The 23,122-nt window shown below is 41.7% G+C and overlaps 1 long non-coding RNA gene and 1 pseudogene across 3 annotated transcripts; both read left to right on the top strand.

The window, feature by feature from the left end:
- The first annotated feature begins 1,113 nt into the window (after positions 1–1,113).
- On the top strand, positions 1,114–23,017 carry Gm41537. 3 transcript variants are annotated; one of them, XR_876643.1, is made up of 3 exons: positions 1,114–1,420; positions 3,122–3,213; positions 21,949–23,017. It is a non-coding gene; the product is annotated as a predicted gene, 41537 (long non-coding RNA). The 3 variants fall into 3 exon arrangements; XR_876644.1 differs by having other exon boundaries at positions 1,114–1,400; XR_876645.1 differs by having other exon boundaries at positions 1,114–1,294.
- Gm5232 (predicted gene 5232) lies at positions 10,034–10,743 on the top strand (annotated as a pseudogene).
- Positions 23,018–23,122: the final 105 nt, after the last annotated feature.

Consider the following 23,122-nt stretch of genomic DNA (forward strand, 5'->3'; position numbering starts at 1 on the left):
TAAGCTAAAGAGAACTAAACTCTTCAAAAAGGTATAGTAGCAAAACAAAATAGGGAAAGTTTTTTAAGGTTTATTGGGAGCTCTTAGTCTCCTTTGTACCATCAGCCACTAAGGGCAGGGTTTAGGCAGTTCATCAGCAATTGGCCATTTTTTTTTCAACACTAAATTTTATTTATTTATTTAGGATGTGTGGTGTGCCACAGTGTGAGTGAAGGTCATGAGTTTCTCACTGGCCTGGACTTCTCTAAACAGGGTATGCTTGCTGACCTCTGAGTGCCAGGAATCTACATGTCCCTGCCTCCTCAGAACTGGGATTATAAACATGTGGCACCAGGCTCTGCATTTTTTCATCTGGATTCTGGGATCCAGTTCTAGTCCTGTTGTTGAAAGGCAAGCACTTTATTGAGTAGAAATTTCCCCAGCCCAAATAGTCAATTTTCTAAACAAAAATTAGGTAGAAAGTACTGATATATTAACATTAGACATTATGTTACCCGCATTACTATTAAAAGCAGTAATAGTACTGGTCTAGGAGTATAATTCAGGGTACAGCTTATAGTCAGTATGCATGAGGCCCTGGATTCAAGCTCAAACAATAACAAGAAGAGGAAGGACGCCACAGTGTCCTCATTGCTTGAATACCATCCCTGTGCACAGGCCATTTTTCCCTCAAGGAAGTTCTCACAGAATGGCCTGCATTGCGGACAACCTTTCCCGTATATTGTGATGTGCTGCTGACAGAGAGCCCATCAACACAGCACCTAATTGCTTCCACAGGCAAGCTGCTCCAGCTTGTAGCAGAGCCTTGGGGGAAAGGCTCAGGCCTTTTGCCTTAAATTCCCTTCAGCATCCCTTTACAAATATGGTCAAGTGTAAGCCAAATCCTTGGCCCTGCCTATGTGAAGGCACTTTCTTCCCTTCGGCCAAAATTGCCAACCTTAATGGGTTCCAGCTGTTGCATGGTTGGTTGCCTGCTCAGTCAGCCTGCAGAGTGTCCTGGCATATCAAAGGGCTCCTATCAGGCCCGTGTCCCGTCCCCCCCCCGCCCCCCCCCGCCTTCCCCCCCCCCCCCCTTACAAAAGGCGAAGCCACCTTTGAACATGTGGTCCTACCCAGTGGCTGAGCATTGCCTCCAAGGGAAGGGAAATGGCTTCCTTCCGCTGCATAGGATCATCTGAGAGCTGCGGAGCTCAGGTTACTGGATCACTCCGGAGGCCAGCACCGGAAAGCAGAGCTAGATCAATTAAGGCGCCGGTTTGAGCAGTGCAAGCTGGACTCAGAGGACTTGGAGACAGTGAGAATTTTTTTGTCTGTAAATCTCTGAAGCTCTTGGGAACTTTTAGACGCCAACATATTATGAGGTGAAAATCCTGTGGACATTTGGGCTGCACTGAGAAACGGTCAGCATTAGATATTTGTGGTATGAAAAACTAACGTTTACATGGAGGGAGGAGACAGGGCAAACATCGAATTCTGTGCACACATTACGTCTAGTTTCTCAGCAGTATTGCCTTGTTGTAGTAACTGAGATTCATATACACCCCACTCCCACCTCTAACCCCTGTGTGGAGTATGACGTGAATCAGTGGACTTTGGTCTTTCCAGGCTTAACTGACACGTTAACTCTAAGATATCACCTAACTTTTAGAAAACAGATATTCAAACATTTTTATGCCAGGAAATCTCTCTATGTCTCTGTGTCTCTCTCTGTGTCTCTCTGTTTGTCTGTCTGTCTCTCTCTCACACACTTCTTCAGTTTACTAAATTATCTTAAGTTTCAAAATGAAAGAAGAAATATGTATGTTAACACTTGCCAAGGGTAAAGATTTTCAAGCTAAGCCATTTAGTCTGAGTGCCCAAAACTTTGTGCGCTCCTTGGACGGCGGAATACTAGGTTTGACCTGCACAGGGCTTTCACGAAGTACCGGGGTTAGAAACTGAAATTCAAAAGAGAGGCCACTGTTTTGGAAACTGGCCAGCAGAGGTAGTAGCTTTAAACCAGGAGCTGCCACAGGACTGAGAGTGCAGCTTTCACAGGAAGGGACCCAACTCTTGATCTGTTGCTGCCTTGAGAGACTACAGCTCCTCAGGTTGCACTGCAGCCGCCATGACACTCCACAGACGAGCAGCTCCTGGCCTTCAGGATGGCGTGTGAACTGTAGTTTTGTGTTAAGATGCACTGCTCCAGCTAAGATTTATTAATTTCTCCCAAACCAAATTAACATGAATGTGTTGAAGCAAAGGACTTGGACATCCAGAGGATGGTGGAGGAAGGATGTGATTAAAAATAGTAAATTTCTTATTAAGTGAATAAGTTACACAACACCACTTTATAACTAATGTGTGTTGCAAGGACTGGGAAGTGTGTATAAGTAAAAGAGATTTCTAAAAGGAATCCTCAGAACCATCATTCTGTGCACTTCTCTTTTGGAGCCTGATTAAAAATAAAAGTTTCCCCCGGAGGTCTGCTTTAAAAGTAGTAATGAACTAATGTGCTAAGGTAGTTAGTACTAGTCCACAAACGCTTTCTCTCCAGTTAAAAGAGTTTATATGTATTTGTAGAACATTTCCTTAAAGGGACAATGTGACCATCATTTTGAAGAATTATTTGTAGGGGCAGGAATTTCAAGCACTCAACAGAAAGATCCGGAGGAGCTCTGAACCAAGGATTGCCTGTAGATACCTCTTAAATAGCGTGGCTCCTGTCTCAGTCTAACGTTAGCCTATCCTTAGTCTACACAACTGACTCCCAGCTGAAGCCATTTATGCCAGCATTTAAGAACCAATTCAATTCCTCATATGCAAAACAATTCAAGATCCTCAGGCAGCTTGACAAATAATAACTACTTATTTTGGATACATATAGTACTTCATAATCCTTTGTAAATGTTGGTCTCAGCACTTGGTTTTAAACTTATTTGTTTGCTTCTCTGTTCTCTGTCTTCTCGCTCTCTTTCTTCCCACCAGCTTGTGGTTTGGTTAAATTCCCCCAAAGGCCATGTGCCTGGAAGGGAGAGGACCATTTAGGAGAAGGGATCTCTTGAAAGGAAGTTAGGTTATTGGGGACATGTTCTTAAAAGTATACCGAGGACTCTGGTCTCTGCCTTTCTTTTGCTTTCAGGCTGGCGTGAAATCAGCAGCCACCTCTGGTTTGAATTCCTACAGTGATGATCTGCTTCAACCATAGTCCTAAAGCTACACAGTCTTGAAACTGTGAGTGAAATCTCTGCAAACCTGAGCTAAAACAAAATCTTTTCTTCTTAAGTTGTTTATCTTAGGTATTCTGTCTGAGTGATGGAAACATTTAAAAGTTTTAGCAGATACCTTGGGCCATTACAGATCTTGAGACAATCAGCCTTAAGTATCTACCAGTGGTCAGAATTTTCTTGGAAACTCAGTCAGCCTTGCATGATTTTCTCCTGAAAAACCCAATTTAGTACGCATCCCCCTATCTAACCGAACACATGAAGGTATACCTCTTACTCCTCACTCTTCAGGGCCACGTGTTGTTACCTCATGTTTCTTAGCTAAGCCAGGTCATAGTTTAGTACCTGCAATAGCACATCGATGTCAGGGTGAGAACTGTCCTTCACTCTGCAGGGTCTGTTATTCTGTCTTAGTCCATTAGTTTAGAACTACATTTCTATCTTCTCTAATATCTGTAGCTATGAAGTGAATACCCGAGCCTCCTGAATAAAAATAGCTCACAGTCATGACTTACCTTCTGCAGGAATAGCCCACATTGCTGATTTCCTAGTGCATCCTGTCTCATCTCTGGCTAGACCTCCTTGACGTGGGCTTTTGGCTATATTGTTTCTTCTAGCAAGGCCAGCTTCTACCTTATGCATAGCTCTTTAGGATTACCCCCAGTCTAAATTACAAGATACACTCTAGTGCATCCTTTCCCCCTCTCTGCTTCTTAATCCTAGAAACAGCCAGCAATGTCTTGCCCTGAAGGACAACCGGTACAGCATGAACTACCACAGAAGAGAGTGAGAGGGCATTTGTTTTACCTGTTTTGCTGCCTGTGAAGTGATGCTCTTTCATTTCATGCTTCTTCCATGTTAGGATGAAGGGCTTCGAATACATCCTACATGTGTTCAGTATCTTTGTAACCATCTGCTTTACATTCCTTTCTTCTAGGGTTTTCCACTTGAGCTTGAGCTTGTGTGACTCTATGACTAGCCTGACATGCATAGATTGAAAATTAACAAGAAAAGGCCTGCTGGTCTTATTTGGTTTCCACAAAATGGTTCCATTCATGGGCATAGTAAATATTAATTCTACCCTCTAATGTTCTTGAACACAGCATTGTTTTTCTGAAACATAGAACTGCTGCAGATTTGTTAAGAAGTGAGCTATCACAACGAAGCTGAAAGGAATTGTTTTTAATCTTCTCTTTTAGATTTTTTTTGAGATTGTAATTATATTTTCCCTTCTCCTTTCTCCCTCTAAACTGTCCCATATATGCCTCGCCTACTCTTTTTCAAATTCATGGCATCCTTTTTATTAATTGCTATTACATGGGCATATGCATATGCATATACACATATATTCCTAAATATAAACTTCTCCATCTGCATAATGTTGTTCATATGTATGTTTTCAGGGCTGACTATTTGGTATTGGCTAACAATTGATGTGCTTAATTTCTCTTACTCTCAGCATTCCTTGGTTGCCTGTAGTTCTTTGTGTAGGGTTGAAGTCTCATGGGCTTTCCGCCATCCACTTTGGCATGTCTACTGGGGTCATCCTTGCTCAGCTCATGTTTAGGTAGTCATGTTGACAAGACTTTATGGATGTAGCTTTTTTTTTTTGTTTTTTTTTTTTTTGTTTTTTTTTTTTAAAGATTTATTTTATTAATATATGAGTACACTGTAGCTGTCTTCAGACACTCCAGAAGAGGGAGTCAGATCTTGTTGCGGATGGTTGTGAGCCACCATGTGGTTGCTGGGATTTGAACTTTGGACCTTTGGAAGAGCAGTCGGGTGCTCTTACCCACTGAGCCATCTCACCAGCCCTGGATGTAGCTTTGATATTACTAGCAGACACATCTCACAGCGATTTCTCTGGTCCTCTGTTTTTTACAATCATTCTGTCCCCTCCTCTGCAGTGTCACCCAAGCCTTAGGTCTAGGAGTGTTTTGCAAATGACTGCATTGGACTGGAGAAAGAAATTTTTTCTTAAGCAAGTACAATAAGATTGTAGTCTTTTCCTGAGCATTACTTTTAGCCTTGGATAAAACAGATAACATAATCTGGTCTTTGTTTATCCTGTAAAATAGGGAATTGGGTAGAGATTTAAGCTACCTCCAAAGTCAAATCAAACATAAAAATTGAGCCGTTGAATTTAGGCAAAAGGCTAAGGAGCGATTACAGTAAACAATCTGGGAGTCTGGGAATCATATCACAACAGTTGTAATCATATCAGCTGCTGAATGTAGTCCATCAAGGTCTGCTAAGCACTCTGTATTGAAAGCCCTATGAGGTGGTGTCTCAGAGCTGAGAAAACTGCAGTAAAGACCACAGTGCCCCACCACTTGCCACATGACCACAGTGTTTATTTTAATTTTTAAGTGTCTTTGATAATAAAATTTAAAACTTCAAGTAAGTATTGTATAGAGAAATTGAAAAAAAAATCTCCACAGTATTTCTTTTCCTTAGTTCCTTAGTGTTCCTGGGGCTTGCCCCTCAGGAATTCATGGCCATTTTTTTTTTCACATTTAACTTTTTGAAGATGCTTCCATTGAAAGTGATAGTTTGCTGCAGACCCTCTGGGCCCCTTTGTCTGCGTGGAATGGGTCTCTAGTCGCAGGTGGGCAAAGTGTTGGATGGAATGACAGACAGATGCACACAGGAGAGGTTGTGTAGAATCTGAATGTAATTTGTCAAATCGAGCACCAAACTTTTTATACAGAAGAAAATAGGGAAGTTGGGTGACACACCCGCAAGGTACAAAGAGGTTACTGGATTCTTACACAAAACAGAGGAATACAAACACAGAAGGTCTAACAGGAACCACCTGGGATAGAATTCATTGTTAACAACTGGGATCAAAAAGAGCTCCACTTAAGATTTACTTAATCTTAGAAGCTAGGGTCAAGGGCTTTGTGCCCTTGCCATAGTTCCTATTTTAGTCTATTGTATAGTCCACCTTCCTCCTAGGCCATTGTAAATATGTGTGTATGGGTGTAACTCAGCTATCTATAGTTCTAAGTATCTATTTTGGTTCCTCTTTAGGTCTCAAACCTCTTTCTTCCTAGAAGATGGTAAATTCCTGTGTAGGGCAGTGACTTAGCTTTTATTCAAAGTGATAGTGTAATACCAGAGGCAATTCTGAATGTCACTGAATAGGCAACATTCTTACTGAATTCCAAGCCCATGGTCAGCTCAAGGACTTTCTAGGACGTTGGAACACTGGTGAAGGCTTAGCTATGTCAGAATTCAATCTTAAAAGGCACTTATAATAAGATACTACTAAAAGAGAGCACGTGGATCCATACACCAGACTAATGAGGGAATGGGGTTTGAGTATATGAGTTAAAGAGAATGCCAGGCTCCAGGAGGTGAGTTTCCGTGAAACTCTCTGCCTCGTGAGTGGCTTCCAGGCCTCTCCGCCTGTCAAGCTGACTCGACCGGAGTGCATGGCAATAGTTCAAGGGAGTGGGGCTCATAAAATCTCTCCTAGAAACACTCACAGTTACTGGGTTTCAGAGTTCAGATCTTTACCCAGTGAAGCAGTAAAGTTAGATCTTATTGATAACAAATATCATCAGCCCTTCAAAGAAAATCTAGTTCCTCGTGATTAACTGAAAATAGTTCTTTTTGTTTTCATTGGTTCTACCAACCCTCCACAGTCATCTTGACACAAGCTAGAGTTATCTGGGAAGAGGAACCTCAATTGAGAAGATGTTTCCATTAGATTAACTGGAGGCACTATGAATGGTGCCATCTCTGGACATTGGTTCTGAGTTGTATAAGAAAGCAGGCTGAGTGTCCCTTTTTCTCCACATCCTCGACAGCATCTGCTGTCACCTGAATTTTTGATCTTATCCATTCTGACTGGTGTGAGGTGGAATCTCAGGGTTGTTTTGATTTGCATTTCCCTGATGATTAAGGATGTTGAACATTTTTTCATGTGCTTCTCAGCCATTCGGTATTCCTCAGTTGAGAATTCTTTGTTTAGCTCTGTACCCCATTTTTAATTGGGGTTATTTGATTTTTTTGGAGTCTATCTTCTTGAGTTATATATATATATATATATATATATATATATACTGGATATTAGTCCCCTATCTGATTTAGGATTGGTAAAGATCCTTTCCTAATCTGTTGGTGGTCTTTTTGACACTCCTCCATTGTTGGTGGGATTGCAAGCTGGTACAACCACTCTGGAAATCAGTCTGGCAGTTCCTCAGAAAATTGGACATAGTACTACCAGAAGATCCAGCAATTCCTCTCCTGGGCATTTACCCAGAAGATGTTCCAACTGGTAATAAGGGCACACGCTCCTCCCATTGATGGCAGACTAGGATGGCCTAGTCCGCCATCAATGGGAGGAGAGGCCCTTGGTCTTGTGAAGATCACATGCCCCAATACAGGGGAATGCCAGGGCCAGGAAGCAGGAGTGGGTGGGTTGGGGGACAGGGCGGGGGGAGGGTATAGGGGGCTTTGGGGATAACATTTGAAATGTAAATGAAGAAAGTATCTAATAAAAAAGGAAAAGAAGTTATAAAAGAAAGAAAGAAAGAAAGAAAGAAAGAAAGGAAGGAAGGAAGAAAGAAAGAAAGAAAGAAAGAAAGAAAGAAAGAAAGAAAAGGAAAAGTCATAGAAAAGAAAGAAGTCCTGAGGGGTCAATGTAATTCTCTTTTCTGAGGCATCATTTTGGGATTGACAGGAACTCGATTTTTCTTTCTTGCCTCACAGAAACAATCCAACTCTGACACTGTGGGGAAAGAATATGTAATTACAGAAAGAAAAAAAAAAAGAAATCACCTGAAAGCAGTTGGGATAAAAAAAAAAAAGAAAGAAAGAAAGAAAGGAAGGAAGAAAGAAAGAAAGCAGGCTGAGCAAGTATAGGAGAGCAAGGCAGTAAGCAACACTCCTTCGTGGTTTTTGCTTCAGTTCCTGCCTCCAGGTTCCTGCTCTGAGTTTCTGCCTTGACTTCCCTCACTGAGAGCCACCAGATAAAATAACCCCTTCCTCTCCAACTTGCTTTTGGTCTTGGTCTTTATTACAGCAATAGAAACCTAAGGCCATTTCTAATGTTAATTCCACATGAATCTTATTCCACATGAATCTTTTGAATTTTATTCCTCACTAAAATAAAACACAACATTAAAAAATATATCAATCTAAGTGGTTACAGTATGAGCCTATAAACACAGATCCTGGAAAACCCTTAAAATGCAACAAAATGTTTATAGGTCTATCTCTGTATTTCTCCAGAAAGTCTCAAATGGACCTATGGTCCAAAAGATACCAATACCTATTGATTTAGATATAATTGTTATGGAAAGAATTCTCTGAAGCCAGTATTTCTCTACTTCTTGCCACCTATAAATTCTCACATTTGAGAACTTGCCATGAATGGTGATAGTGATATTTACATATCATTTGAATTATCTCTGGACTTAGTTAAAGATGAAAAACATTAGGAATTTGTATTGAGACAGGTCTGGAAAAGGTTGACTCCAGCTGGCTGCATCTGAAATTGGTTAGTGCTTTTTTTTTTTTTCCTTTGTTGCCAAGCAACACTACTTGGCATTAGTAATAACTTCCTGGAGCTTTGAGCTCCTTTCTCGGTGTTAGGAATTGCAGTAAAGCTCTGTAGCATGTGATTATATTCAACTTTTCTAATTATACTCACAGATAAATTGTGCATATTACTTTTGCATTTGTAGCAAAGAACCATGGGTTTCAGTGGTACATTCATAAAATCCTTAAATTTCTATCTGCTTCTGAGGATATTGTGGTTTCAGTGGGACCAACAGGAAAATCCAAGGTAATCTCCTTGTTTTCAGGTCAGCAGATTAACAGCCTTAATTCCATCTGCAAACTCAATTCTGCTTTGCTATGTTAGGTAAGAAAGTAACAGTTTCTGGGATAAGCACGTGCATATCTTTAGGGAACTGTTTGCTTATCACAGAGTAGTGCCAAATCTCAGTCAGAAATAGAAATGAGAAGGCTCAGTGGCGCAGCATGTACTTAGGATGTCTGAAGCCCTGAGTCCAATCTCCAGCTCCAGGAAAGGAAAAAGAGTCGAGCCCAAAATCTACCTACATAAAATAGCAAAGTGACACAGTTTGGCTCCTTCCCTGTGAACATTTATGTGCATAATTGATTTTGGAGTATCTGACAAACTGGTTTAGCAGGAAGAACTACTGTTGTGCCAGGAAATGTTAGTGTACCCCAAAAGACCACGAAGGTGCCGATTCCGATGCGATCGCATTAGGGTCTTTTTATTCAAGCTCTGAGCTTGGGATCCCAGCCAACCTTGACATAGCAGGGAAGTGGATCCTTGAGCCTAGCTTTAGGCAAGCATTTATAGAGGCACACATCTGATTGGGGGGGGGGGTGTCATTATGGCCTTTAACATAATTGGCTGGTGCTGGGGGCCAAACCATAAACTTAGCTTCTGTTTTCCTCCTGCTTGGCGGCTTAAGAGCCACCAAGTGTGGCTGTTAAGTGAAGTGAAGTGTCAGGGGCAGGCTTGTAACCCGAAGGTACAGACTTGTTGGGGAATAACCTGGAAACTGGTGCTAGACTCAAGTCTTGTTTGGGGTGGGGGTGGGAGTATAACCCAGAAACTGGTGCTAGGTACCAGTCTATTACTTAACTCCAGTTCAACCTTAAGTAGTCAGGTTCTCTAAGATGAAGTATGGACCCAAAAGGTTTGGTCTCTCACTACTACCTAGGAATGCACTTTTTTCCTGAAAAGAGGTATAGAAATTTCCGTTTATATGTATCCTGTGACACTATGAAAATAACACTTACATTTATTGGGTTGTAAGCACTAAATAAAAGAATAGGGGAGAGCCAGTTTGCAGGCAACTCATGTCTAGTATGTCCTTTAGTGGAGGGGCTGGCATGGCAATGAAGGGAAAGAACTGTGTGGCCATCGCTGTAGACAAGCGTTTTAGGATCCAGGCCCAGATGGTGATCACAGACTTCCAGAAGATCTTTCCATGGGTGACAGGCTCTTCTACATAGGCCTGGCCGGCCTGGCCACTGACGTCCAGACAGTTGCCCAGTGACTCAAGTTCCGATTGAACCTGTATGAGTTGAAGGAGGTTGGCAGATCAAGCATGAGATGAACATGGTGGTCAACCTCTTGTATGAGAAACAGTTTGGTCCCTACTACACAGAGCCTGTCGTTGCTGGCTTGGACCTGAAGCCCTTCATTTGCTCTCTGGACCTCATTGGCTGGCCCATGGTGACCGATGACTTCTTAGTCAGTGTTGTCTGCTCAGAACAAATGTATGGAATGTGTAAATCTCTCTGGGAGCCTGACATGGATCCAGAACACCTGTTTGAAACTATTTCTCAGGCCATGCTGAATGCTGTGGACTCGGATGCTGTATCAGGCCTGGGTGTTATTGGCCATATCATTGAAAAAGACAAGATCACTACCAGGACGCTGAAGGCCCAGATGGACTAACCTATGCTCTGGATGGACTAACCTGTGCTCTGGTCCCGTCTCCCTTTTTGTTGTTTTTCTTTTTAATAAAATCACCTTTCTTTCAAAAAAGAAAAAAAGGAGAGGGGTCACCAAAGATAACTCAGCGATTAAAGGCATCTGTGGCTAAGTCTGAGGACCTGAGAGCAATCCTTGGTATCCATATCATGGAAAGAAGAAACTGACTCCTGCAAATTGTCCTCTGACTTCTACACACATTTAACAAAATAAAACAGAAATAAAAGGAAAGAAAAAGATTAGAAAAATACTCCATATAGTGTAGGCAAATAACTATGAAATGGTCGTTACGGCTAAGTATGTTTCTTTGTATTTTGAGCTGGGAGGTAAAACAAATTTTAAAAAAATCAAAATTCTATTAGTTAATCTGTTTTATAGTTTCATGCCAGTCAATACAACTTCCTTTTCTTTCTTTGTTTCTTTCCCCACTTTTCTCCCTCTGTTGGCTTCCTTTCCCCCAGGCAATAATTTGAATGTTTAACTTGTCATCTGTTTTATTATGTGTGTGCTCTGGCATCTTCAAAACATGGTTTTTTGTTGTTGTTTTGTTTTGGGTTGAGGTTTCTTTCTTCCTTCCTTCCTTCCTTCCTTCCTTCCTTTCTTTCTTTCTTTCTTTCTTTCTTTCTTTCTTTCTTTCTTTCTTTCTTTCTTTCTTTCTTTTGGTTTTTGGTTTGTTTTTGAGACAGGGTTTCTCTGTGTATTTCTGGCTATCCTGGAACTTACTTTGTAGATGAGGCTAGCCTTGAACACAGAGACCCACTTGTTCTGCCTCCTGAGTGCTGGGATTAAAGACATGAGCCACCACCACCTGGCACAAAAGTGTTTTTTTTTAATCATTTGTAAAAATTATGCAAATTAAAAGACAATATGTGTACATCTTCACTGCTGAAGAGCAACCCATGACAGTATCTGACATAATTCTAGTCTGCCTTTCTCTAGGTCAGACTAAAAAAGGTTTGAAAAAAGGTGGTTCAGTAGGCACACCTAGACTTCCTTAGGGAACTCTTTCTCATCCATACTGACTACCTAATTATGCTGTTCTCACCCATTAAGATACACAGCCATCTCTGTTCCGAAGCAGGTCCCACCCAGGAGGGCACTAGTTGACATGTGCTACAGAGTATAAGCCATAGGTAAGAGTTCTTTATGCACTGATTCAAAAGGGTGTGAAACTTTCAAGTCATATTTCCTGAGCATTCTATTATCTAAATAGAGAAATTATTTTTTATTAAGACATGGCATGATTATAAAGAATAAAGACCCACTCAATGAAAAATGAGGCTTATTCGAAGGGCAATAGGTATTGGGAAAAGTGAGAAGTACCCTCAGGCCTTAAAGGTCTCCCTAGTCTACAAGGTTTCCGGGCACTAAGACAATGTTCAATACGCTTTTGTACAAGTGGGCAAATGAGTAGGTAGATGAAGGGATAGAGAAGCATCAGAAACCAAGGTAGATGGTCCGGCTGGCTCTAACGTTGCCCTTGTAAGCTTACAGTTCTGCTTGCACGCATCAGCTCTATGTGCCTATTTCTGATAGATGTAGACGGCTGTTGTATTGTGGTTCTTCTACTCAATGATTGACTTGTCCATTGGCCTGTGATGGAGTTCCTGGAATGTGGGGCTTTTAAAGCTGACGTAAGGAAGGTCTCAGGTAAAACAGCATTCTTTTCATGCATTGCCTCAAGGTACCTTATAAATTAACTCCATAAGTTTATACTCTATAGTCCCCTTGAATTAAGTGTCATGACATTAATATCACGACACAATATTTAGTGAACTTCATTGGGTCATCACAAATTTGCTGGTTTCCCCCACACCTGGATTTTAGGTCTGCTGTAATCAGTCTTTACTGAGGCAGACACAAACCCCACCCACAATTCAGTGAATCATAATCTACAGACATAACCTAGCATATTATTCAGAGGTTCCCAACAAAGGCGATTGTTCACAATCAGGGGAAAGGGATAAGGAAAATAGTGAGATTGCTGGGTGTCCTGAGATGACCCTCGCTGACTCCTCGTCTATCTTCATTTGTCTCCCTTTATGAATCTACCTTTATTTCCATGTATTTGATCACAATAAGCATCAGGTATTTATATTTTTTCCTAATGGAGAAGTGGTATGTGGATCTTTGTGCATACTTAATAATGGTTAATCTTTCTTTCTTTCTTTCTTTCTTTCTTTCTTTCTTTCTTTCTTTCTTTCTCTCTCTCTCTTTCTCTCTCTCTTTCTCTCTCTCTCCCTCCCTCCCTCCCTCCCTCTCCCTCTCCCCCTCCCTCCCTCCCTCCCTCCCTCCCTCCCTCCCTCCCTCCCTCTCTCCCTCCCTCCCTTCCTCCCTCCGTCTCTCTTTCTCTCTTTCTCTCTTTCTCTTTCTTCTCTCTCTCTTTCTCTCTTTCTCTTTCTTCTTTCTCTCTTTCTCTCTTTCTCTTTCTCTCTTTCTCTCTTTCTCTCTTTCTCTCTTTCTCTCTTTCTCTCTCTCTCTCTCTCTCTCTCTCTCTTTCTTTCTTTCTTTCTTTCTTTCTTTCTTTCTTTCTTTCTTTCTGAGACAGGGTTTCTCTGTGTAGCCCTGGCTGCCCTGGAACTCACTCTGTAGACCAGGCTGGCCTTGAACTCAGAGACCCACCTGTCTCTGCCTCCCAAGTGCTTGAATAAAGATGGTTAATCTTGATTGTCAACTATAAGAGACCTAGAATCTGAAGATAATCTTCCTGACACACCTCTGAAGAATTATCTAGGTTAGCTTCTAGGCATGCATGTAGTGGTATTATCTCATTTAAGATAATTGTAGCAGGAAAACTCATTCAATGTGGGTGGACCATTCCTTTAGATGGGATTCTGAACTACATATAAAGAGAGCTAAGAACAAAAGTTCATTGCTCTGTGCATATTGATTGTTGATGTATTATGATCTGTTGCTTTAAGTTAATGCTTCCTTTATTTCCCTCACCACAGTGGACTGCACCCTTAAACTGTGAACTAAAATAAATGCTTTCTCCCTTGCACTGTGTTTGACAAGATATTTTATTACAGCAACAGGAAAAGAAAATAAGACAGCACAAAATGTTCTTTCAGGGAAATTCTGACTCAGTACAATTTTCCTAGCATTTTCCTAATTGTAACTATGTTGATGTTTTTGCTGATAGTGTAAAATCACTGGTAGATAAAGCTACATGTGCTTTAGAATTAGTTAGTGACACCAAAACATTCTCGTAGTCATTTTATTTTTCAAAAACATGTGGTAATAGTAAAGGTCTGCATATTTTAAATGTTCTGCATAGTGGACCACAAAGTACTTACAATGTACTTATTTCTATTCATTTTTGAAGCAGATGGTTATATAATGGCAAATTACTTGCACAATTAAGATGTGAGCCGAACTAGTGAAGGAACACCATTGCTAATGAAAGGAAATAAAACTTGAGACATGTGATTCATGTAATTTATGTCAAATATCCCAAAGAGTTGTTTGTGAGCTTTGAAACCTGGGGCTGAGAACATAGCAGAACAGGCCAGGACATGCCCGGGCAGGCCCGTCGTTACATGTCCTGACTGGCCTAGTGCCTCCCTATCTCCCGCCCTTCTGACAGTCTGTTAATGTTTAAATGGACCAATCATGTGAAACCGCGCCAATTCCTCCACCAGCCCCACCCCTTTTCTATAAAAACCCCTAGCTTCCAAGCGTCGGGGTCAAAACCACTGTCTCCTGTGTGAGATATGTTTCGAACCGGAGCTCCGCCATTATGGCTCCACCATGTGGTCAACACCTCTGTCTCCTGTGGGAGATACATGTCGGCCCAGAGCTCCGTCATTAAACTACCTCATGCTTTTACATCAAGATGGTCCTCTGTTCGTGATTCCTGGGTGCGCGCCAAATCGAGAATTGAGTGGAGGTTTCCCCACTAGGTTCTTTCATTTGGAGGTCCCACCGAGATCTGCGTGACACCCAGGAACCCCGAAAGACCCCTTGGAGGTACGTTTGTTTGTGTGTGTCTTACATGTTGTCTGTTGTCTAAGTGTGGCACCACTGAATTTGTGTCTTGGTTTTTCAGTTCTGAGATTGTGAATTTGTGTCTTGGTTTGTAAATCTGTGTCTCGGTTTGTGAATTTGTTTGTGCCTTGGTTTTCCAGTTACGAGATCGTGGGTTCGAGTCCCACCTCGTGCCTTGGTTTTAGGGTTGCGAGATCGTGGGTTCGAGTCCCACCTCGTGCCTTGGTTTTAGGGTTATGAGATCGTGGGTTCAAGTCCCACCTCGTGCCTTGGTTTTCTGGTTACGAGATCGTGGGTTTGAGTCCCACCTCCTGCCTTGGTTTTAGGGTTGCGAGATCGTGGGTTCGAGTCCCACCTCGTGCCTTGGTTTTAGGGTTATGAGATTGTGGGTTCGAGTCCCACCTCGTGCCTTGGTTTTAGGGTTGCGAGATTGTGGGTTCAAGTCCCACCTCGTGCCTTGGTTTTAGGGTTACAAGATCGTAGGTTCAAGTCCCACCTCGTGCCTTGGTTTTAGGGTTGTGAGATCGTGGGTTCGAGTCCCACCTCCTGCCTTGGTTTTAGGGTTATGAGATCGTGGGTTCGAGTCCCACCTCGTGCCTTGGTTTTAGGGTTGCGAGATTGTGGGTTCAAGTCCCACCTCGTGCCTTGGTTTTAGGGTTACAAGATCGTAGGTTCAAGTCCCACCTCGTGCCTTGGTTTTAGGGTGGTGAGATCGTGGGTTCGAGTCCCACCTCCTGCCTTGGTTTTAGGGTTATGAGATCGTGGGTTCGAGTCCCACCTCGTGCCTTGGTTTTAGGGTTGCGAGATTGTGGGTTCAAGTCCCACCTCGTGCCTTGGTTTTAGGGTTACAAGATCGTAGGTTCAAGTCCCACCTCGTGCCTTGGTTTTAGGGTTGCGAGATCGTGGGTTCGAGTCCCACCTCCTGCCTTGGTTTTAGGGTTATGAGATCGTGGGTTCGAGTCCCACCTCGTGCCTTGGTTTTAGGGTTGCGAGATTGTGGGTTCAAGTCCCACCTCGTGCCTTGGTTTTAGGGTTACAAGATCGTAGGTTCAAGTCCCACCTCGTGCCTTGGTTTTAGGGTTGCGAGATCGTGGGTTCGAGTCCCACCTCCTGCCTTGGTTTTAGGGTTGCGAGATTGTGGGTTCAAGTCCCACCTCGTGCCTTGGTTTTAGGGTTACAAGATCGTAGGTACAAGTCCCACCTCGTGCCTTGGTTTTAGGGTTGCGAGATCGTGGGTTCGAGTCCCACCTCGTGCCTTGGTTTTAGGGTTGCGAGATCGTGGGTTCGAGTCCCACCTCGTGCCTTGGTTTTAGGGTTACGAGATCGTGGGTTCGAGTCCCACCTCGTGCCTTGGTTTTAGGGTTGCGAGATCGTGGGTTCGAGTCCCACCTCGTGCCTTGGTTTCACATCTGGCAGAGTGAGGAACAAGTGTGCTTAGATACTGGTGTCTTTTATTTTCTGTTGCTGTCTTGTTTTTGTGTTGCTGTCTTGTTTTTGTTTGTGGTTTTCGTCATAGGACAGACTGTGTGTGTAGTGCCGACTGCGGACTTGAACTGACGTTAAGACAGAATTTGTCAGTGATAGTTAAGAAAAACTGGCTGCACACAGCCGCAGGACTGGAATGAGACCTTCCGGCTTAGGCGGCAGCAGCGCATACTGGCCACGTGGGAAACCGTGACCAAGGGGGGAACACCCGATGCAGAGGTTTCCCCCGGGATGCCCACCCCACCACCACCACGGATTCACTGCCTATGGGACGGGCAAGAAGAAAAAGAGGGGTGAGGCCCACAGGGCCCGCGCTGGCCCCTCCTGGCTTCCTAGGGTCGACTAGAGTTCGCTGCCTTCCCCTGCTCCCTGAGTTGGCCTGGCGCAGCCAGCTGTGAGAGCTACCTTCCCTTCCCTGCCCCACGTGTTTTCTCTTCTAGAGAGGCCCCACCCTAAGCTGCTAACCAGTGAGGGAGACATCTGTCTACTTAAAACTTCTTTCTCAGGTAAGGAGCACCTGCAAGTCTAATCACCAAGCTCTGACAAATTTGTATAGAGGTCTAGAAAAAGGTGAGCTTAGACTGTAAGGAAGAGCAAAAGCTTCAGCAGACTCGGGAGAGACAGTGAAAAATAGAAATAACAGAGATTAGAGAGGTCCGAGATGAGGGAGATACCCCAAATAAGAAATATTTAGAGTAAAACCAGTAAGAGGCAGAGAAGGTGTATTACGAAAAGAGAGAGAGAGGCGAGAGGCAAGAGGCAAAAAAAAAAAAAAAAAAAAGGACAGGAGGGATCATAGACAAAAGAGAAATTTGACTAGAATCTTGGCCACAGTGATAGGAGAGAAAAAGACAAGATCTAGACAAGAAATCTGGGCAACAGAAGACCGAGCCTCAGCTAAAAAGGCTCAGCTGTGTCAGATTAAAGTTACTTATTTGAGATACATCCTTCGAGACGGGAAGTAGTGGCTAAAGAAAGCCAGAAAAAAGACTGTAACTCAGATCCCCACCCCAACTACACCAAAGCAAGTAAGAGAATTCTTGAGTACTGCTGGCTTCTACAGACTCTAGATACCTGGGTTGGCGACCTTAGCTGCCCTGTTGTACCCCCTAACCAAGGAAGGGGAGATGTTTTGTGGACCCCATATCACCAAAAAGTCTCTATGTAAAAGAGCAGGTGTCACCAGAAGAGTCCTTTCTCAGACTTTGGGACTTTAAAAAAGGCCAGTGGCTTACCTATCCAAGAAGTTACACCCTGTTGCCAGCGGGTGGTTTTCTTGCCTGTAAGCTATTGCTGCCATAGCTCTGCTTGTCAAGGATGCTAATAAGCTCACTCTGGGACAGCAAATAACTGTAGTGGCATCCCACACTCTTAAAAGCATTATCTGAAAGCTCCCTGACTGATGGATGACGACCAACGCTCCTGTGACACATCAAAGCTTTTTGTTGACTGAATGAGTGACCTTCGCTCCACCTGCTGTCCTCAATCTCACTACCCTACTGCCTGAGACTTCACCTACTCATCACTGCACTGACATTCTGGCAGAAGAGCTGGTACACTGATGGCAGTAGCCTCACAATTAAAGAACTGAGACGACAAATGTGATAGCCAAGAAGATCCTAAAAGAAATCTTCCCGAGGTAATGAACCTGCTTTGTTGCCCAGGTAAATCAGGGACTGGCCAAGATATTAAAGATTAGTTAGAAGTTACATTGTGCATACAGACTCCAAAGCTCAGGACAGGTAAAACAGATTAATAAAATTCTAAAAGAGACTGGTACAGACTTGGTGCTCCTTCCCCATGCCCTATTTAGAACTAGAAATACTTCCTTTTGATTCAGCCTTACTCTTTTTAAGATCCTTTATGGGGCTCCCATGTTCATCACTGTCTTAAATGATGTGTTTAAACCTACATGTTGTTGTAATAATAATCTGTATGCTAAGTTAAAAGGCTTACAGGTGGTGCAAAAAGAAGGCTGGTCACAATTGGCTACAGGGAATGAGCCAGGTACCACAAAAGACATCTCACCAGTTGCAGCCAGAGATCTAATCCATGTACACCTACATCATGCCCAGACCCTCAAGCCTCACTAAAAGGGTCCCTGCTTAGTTCTGTTCACTATCCCTTCTTATTCTGTTTTTGTTCTTATAAAAAAAGTATGATTTCTATTCTCCACATACTTCTGAAATTCTAAGATTAGAACTACTTAGTAGAAGAAGAGGGGAATGAAAGGAAATAAAACTTGAGACTTGTGATTCATGTAATTTATGTCAAATATCCCAAAGAGTTGTTTGTGAGCTTTGAAACCTGGGGCTGAGAACATAGCAGAACAGGCCAGGACATGCCCGGGCAGGCCCATCGTTACATGTCCTGACTGGCCTAGTGCCTCCCTATCTCCCGCCCTTCTGACAGTCTGTTAATGTTTAAATGGACCAATCATGTGAAACCGCGCCAATTCCTCCACCAGCCCCACCCCTTTTCTATAAAAACCCCTAGCTTCCAAGCCTCGGGGTCAAAACCACTGTCTCCTGCGTGAGTTACGTTTCGAACCGGAGCTCCGCCATTATGGCTCCACCATGTGGTCGACACCTCTGTCTCCTGCTGGAGATATGTGTCGGCCTGGAGCTTCGTCATTAAACTACCTCATGCTTTTACATCAAGATGGTCGTCTGTTCGTGATTCTTGGGTGCGCACCGAACAGAAATTGAGTGGGGGTTTCCCCACTAGGTTCTTTCACTAACAGAGGAACACTAACAAATCACGGCCTCTCAATCATCAGTATTGAGTGGATAATTTCTCACAAAGTAATGAAATAATAACATATAAAAGATTTTGCCAATAAAAGATGTTCCGCACTAAGGAAATGCAAATTAGAGCAATACTATCAAATAATCAAATGTGTAGGCAAATGGAAATCCCAAAGGGAAATGATTAAACAAGCTGCCTTGCATTTATACCATGAAATGCTGTCTGCCAAAAGAAAGGAATGAATGGCTGAAGCATGTAGCCACTTGGATGTGTCTCAAGGAAACTATGAGGAGTGAAAAGAGCAAAGGTGAAAGGGTCACATGCTATGTAGCCATTTGTCAGTATCCTGGAAATCAAATTATAGATGAAATTGAGATTGTTTCTGCTAGAAGTTAGGTTATAAAGGGAGAGGGGTCTCTACACCTCTTAGAAGGTTCTATAGATTAGTTGTCACTGTAATTGCATAAGTCTGTGCATGTAATAAAAATGGCACCCTGTACCCCTCCCTGCCAGTTTGCTTGCTTAGATATTGTACTGTAATTATATAAGTAGCCATTAGAGGACATCAGGTGAAGAGTATTTAGGGTATTTTCTGTTCCCTCTTTGCAATTTCTTGTGAAGCTATAATTATTTTAAGCTAAAACTTTTAAATCCTAAGTACTGAGGATCTAGCTTAGTTGACAGAGTGTTAGCTTACATGACATGTATTAATCCCTGGTGTCAATCTAGAGCATTGTACAAACTGGGCATGGTGGTGCGCACCTACAACTCCAGCACTGGTGTGAGAAAGCACTTGTATTAAAAGTTCAAAGGTCTTTTTTGGCTACACAACTAGTTCAGGGGCAGCCTGGACTTGTGACATGAAAGAAAGGGGAAAGGAAATGAGAGAAGGAAGGAAAAGAAAAGGAAAAAAAAAAGCTTGTTACTTTGACATTATTACCTATGATAACATTTGTACTTCTGTATTCAATAACTTTATCTCTTAATATTGTAAAATAAGAATAGTGACAATAGTAACTGTATTTTTCTTTTTGAGGATATAATGAAACTAACAGCCCTCTTAAGGATCTTCATAATTCTGAACAAAGCTTTTCTAAATTACCACTACACGATGCTTCAAAGTGTTTATGAGAACTAGGCTCAGCTAAAGTTTTAGATACACCAATGGTCTTTATACAGACAGAAGAAAAAATATTTATTGAAATGTGTGGTGAGAATTTTGGTTTCTTTAAAAAACAGAAATATTAGGGAATATATTTTTGTTTTAATCCCAGATGTGGCATATGGAGCTGCTTCAGACTGTCCACAGCAGCTGAATATAATTTGCCTCATGCTCTAGCAGAGGTATGGTTTTGCCAGCTGAAGATAGTTTCTTCAATTATGTGATGTTTGGAATTCTGGGAACGTTTCTGAGGGTATATAAAGGATAAGGCCCTGGAGAGGTATTGTTGATCATTGTTGGTAGGTTGTTGTTTGGCTGTAGTTTGTCAATAGTCATGCATGAAGTAGAAGGAGGAGGAGGAGGAGGAGGAGGAGGAGGAGGAGGAGGAGGAGGAGGAGGAGGAGGAGGAGGAGGAGGAGGAGAAAGGGAAGGGGAAAAGGGAAAAGGGGGGGAAGGGAAAAAGAGGGGAAAAGGGGAAAGGGGGAGAAAGGGGGAAAATGGGAAAAGGGGGGAAGGGGAAAAGGGAGAAAAGGGGAAAAGGGAGAAAGGGAGGAAAAGGGGGAAAGGGGAAGGGGAAGGGGAGGGAAGGAAGAGGAGGAAGAGGGAGAGGAGGAGGGGGAGGGAAAAGAAGAAGAAGAAGAAGAGGAGGAGGAGGAGGAGGAGGAGGAGGAAGAAATAATTAGATATCCTGACAGTGAAGATCAAACTTGCCCCAAGGAACTTGCAGAAAGTAGTCTTATCAATAACATTGCCCTCTTTTCCTTCTATTCTTTTTCCTTTCTATCTAGTGGTAGAGGATTGAAAGGACAGAGAAGGGTAGAAGAAGAAGAGAAGAAGAAGAAGAAAGAACCCACAAAGTAGCAAGTACCCGCTACAGAAATGGCTTTTTGTCCTATTAATACTGTAGTTAGTCTTTCGTAAATTACAGCTTGTGGGTCTTTGGCGATCCACAAGAAATAGTAAAAGTTATGTGAATCTCTCTATATCCAATTGCATATTTATATGAAGCTAAATCCTGTTTTACACTTCAACAACAAAAACATATAACAACAGATCCATGAAAAAGCAGGTTAGAGAATCCAGCTGCCTTCTATCAGGTCAGACATTGAAAGGGATGTACAAAACTGTAAAACAATAGCTTTTTGTTTTGGAAAATGTAGTTATTTGTCATAAGATGTAATTTATGTTAATAGGTAATCAGATTCTTTTGTTATAAAATAAGTTTCTAATTCAACATTTTTTTCAAATTCTTAGTTTTAGTTTCAAACAGGGATAATATTAGTTCTAATGCATATAAATAAAATCTTACTGGGGTCATCAATAATTTTGAAAATGTAAGGCAATCCAGAGGAAAAACCCTGAGAATTGCTGTTCTGCTATACATAATTTTAGTTTTTTGTTAAGATATAATTCACACACTACAAAATGTGGATAGAGTATAAAATTCAATAATTTTGAGTTCATAAGATTGTAACATCATCACCTGTGTTCAATTCCAGAAACATTTTCATCACCTCATAAAGAAACCCTATGCTCGTTAAAAAACATTCTATATACACCTCCTCCATCTGGCAGACACAAATTTCCTTCCAATAAATAGTTTCAAACAATATGTGTGCTTTTTACATTTAACAGAATTTTTACAGGTTCATCCACATTGTAGCATTCCTTCTCATACTGAATAATACTCTATTATATTAATGTACTATATTGTCTAAATCTAGGTAGTTTTGATTTGCATTTTCTGCTGACTAATGATGTTTAGTGTCTATTTGAATATTTTCTGTGGAAAATGTTCAGAGTCTTTGCCTATTTTATTCTTCAACTTTTTTAATTTAAGTTTTTGTGTGTGTGTATTTGGTGTTTTTCAGGCATCTATCTGTGGACCAGGTGTGTGCAGTGCCCAGAGGGTGGTGCATCCTATGAGATTGGAGATGCTGATGGTCGTAGCAAGTCATGGATGTTGGGAATCAAACCCAATGTGCTCTTAACCATGGAGTCATAGCTCTAGCTCCTTTTTGCCCGTTTAATCTGGGTTATATTTTCATTATTGAGTTCATTGTATAAGATTTAGAAATATTTTGTGGCATTCTCTGTTGTTTCTTCATTTTCTTGAAAGTATCCTTTCAGAAAGTTCTTAATTTTGGTGAACTTTCTTTTTTACCTATGTTATCTCATTGTCTGTGCTTTTGTTGTCATATAATAATAACTGTCCCCTAATACAAGGTCATAAAGTTTATTCAGTCTTCTAAGAGTTTAATAATTTTAGCTATTAGAATCCTGGTTTTGATCCATTTTGAATTATTATTATGATTATTTTTATAGAACTAGAGAAAGTGGTTCCAGTTTATTCTTTCACATGAGAATACGCAATGCAATACTGTTACCGAGAACTGTTCCTCAATGAATTGCCATGGTAGCCTCATCGCCTTGTCAAAAATCACTATCCTTAAATATAAGGATTTATTTAGAATTTTAGTTCTGTGCCGTTGATCAGTCTGTCTGTCTGTCCTACATCATTCCAAGTACTATGGCTATGAGGTTGAGATTGTGTTAGTATAAGTCCTCTGTTTTTTCTTACTTCAAAACTGTTTTGGCTTCTCTGGGTTCTTTAAGGTTCTGTGGGGCTTTAGAGCCTTTTTATTTTTATTTTTTTAGTTTTAACCAAGGGGCTAAGTAGGATTACAGAAATTGTACTGACTCAGCAGATCAACTTAGAGATATTTTCATCTTAACACTATCCAATCTCCTCCTATTCATGAACAAACAGAGCATTTAATAAATTATTTATTAAGTTCTTTATCTGAGCATTGTTTAATAGATTTTGGTGGACAAATACTGAATGGCCTCCTTCTTTCTCCCTTATCTGTCTTCATTTGTTATGATTCTAGGGATCAAAAACTGTATTTCATGCACAATAAATATGGTCCTACCACTGGAGTATGTGTTTAGTCTGTGAAATTAGTTTCTTTAATTCATACTGATCACATTCATTGTTACTGTTTAAAAAGAAACTGCCTCTATATACGGATGTTATCCTCTGCA

This window comes from Mus musculus, chromosome 17 (genome assembly GCF_000001635.26).
Source record: "Mus musculus strain C57BL/6J chromosome 17, GRCm38.p6 C57BL/6J".
Classification (NCBI taxonomy): domain Eukaryota; kingdom Metazoa; phylum Chordata; class Mammalia; order Rodentia; family Muridae; genus Mus; species Mus musculus.